Here is a 1,779-nt window from a genome sequence, read left to right as displayed (position 1 = left end):
AACTGAGATCAAAGCTTTTTCTGTTCTCTTTAGGAAGCACAGCTTAGATGCTCCTCAGCAGGAATCGGATCATTTCAGCTTTTTGCTGATGGCACAGATGACGACATGATTGCTCCATTCTGCACTTTGAGTGCCTTATTTTGGACCATTTCCAAGGGAAGAAATCAAGCTTCTTTTTTTTTTTTTTTTTTTTTTTTTGGGGACACGGAAGCTAAAACAACCTGTTGTTTGTTAAACATGGAACACGGTGCCAATGCTGTATGCGCTGAGTCTGTAAGGTCTTACTGCCAGGTAGAAAACACTGTCGGGGAGTTCAGTGGATGTTTGGGTTTACTTAAGTAGATTTTGTTCTAATATGTAAATATGATGACATGGATTATGGAATTATGATTTTTTTTAAACTAAAACATGTTTCAGTTTTTAGTCCTAATCTAACATTTACAATCAAATGTGTAACACAAAATCTAAGGCTAGATATGATGCCTCTTTTGAAACTTTTAGAAATTCCCCCAGACGTCGAGGGAATCAGACATCATCAAACCTACTGTAAGCAGCGTCCTGCATAACTCAGAAACACAAAGACAAATGGAAAAAAGCAGAGAGATGTACATAAATATGTGTATTTAGTTTAGATTACACATGTTGGTATTTTTGTACCCATTACACTTCTTCTCAAGGAAAGCTTGAAGCACTTTAACACAAATATTGGTATATTTCCACCCATGCAATGAAACTGACCAATTGCAAAGTCATGTTTGTTGTTTTTAACAAAGGTCAGGGAGTCTTTTTGTTTTTTTGTTTTGATTTTTTTTTTAACAAATTTGTCAGTTTCACAGAAGTCACGTCATATATGTATTTTTTCTTTGGGGCAATAACAGATTCAGAAAGTGTGTAAGTATATGTTTGTGTGTTTTTGTTTTTTAAGCCTAGTAAACAATGTGCCTTTTCTATTACTGGAAAAACTGTATCTTAAGCATTGTGTGACCACTTTGGTCGTTATAGTGTATGTTTATTGGAAATTGAGGGAACTTTATTAAAAGTTTTTCTTTTCTAAGAAATGAGTTTGAGTGTTCTTTTGATCTGAATGTAAAAATGTTCCCTTTTTTGTGAAAGTTATCTACGGAGCAATAAAGGGGTCAAAATGTTTGTAACCTTTGTTGAAACTGAAAAGATGAAAGTTGAAACTGAAAAAATATAACTTGATGTTGAATATCAGATTTTGACCTTATAATCTGAGATGCTGAAAGTCCTCAGGTCTCTATTGGGGATGAGGAAGTGAGGGAGAGTTCAATGGTCACAGTCCCAGTCCAGTGTGTCCCTTACACCAGTTCTAGTCCAGTATGAGGTCTCCTTCAGGAGAAGCGATCGCTAGGCTGAGACCATTATTTCCTTCTTTCATCTGCAGAATATTGCAAAAAATAGAAATATCCTGTCCAGGGGTGATCCTGAGAAACTAGTCAATGCATTTATTACTTCAAGGCTGGGCTAGTGTAATTCTTTACTATCAGGAAGTGCACAAACTGTAGTTTAAAGCCTTCAGCTGATCCAAAATGCTGCAGCCAGAGTTCTGATGAAAAGTAAAAAGAAAGATCATATCTCTTATCCTAGCTTCTCTTTATTGGCTTCCTGTTAAATCCAGAATAGAACTTAAAATCCTCCTCCAGAGTCACAGAACACAGACTTAATATTAAAATATAAAAAACCTACAACAATTAAAGCAAAAAATAACAGAGTAAAAATCAGTGTATTAATTATTTTTGAAATATAACTATTAATACA

Source organism: Cyprinodon variegatus, unplaced genomic scaffold, assembly GCF_000732505.1.
Source record: "Cyprinodon variegatus isolate N-32 unplaced genomic scaffold, C_variegatus-1.0 Scaffold452, whole genome shotgun sequence".
Taxonomy (NCBI): Eukaryota; Metazoa; Chordata; class Actinopteri; order Cyprinodontiformes; family Cyprinodontidae; genus Cyprinodon; species Cyprinodon variegatus.
This window is presented reverse-complemented; position numbering follows the sequence as displayed.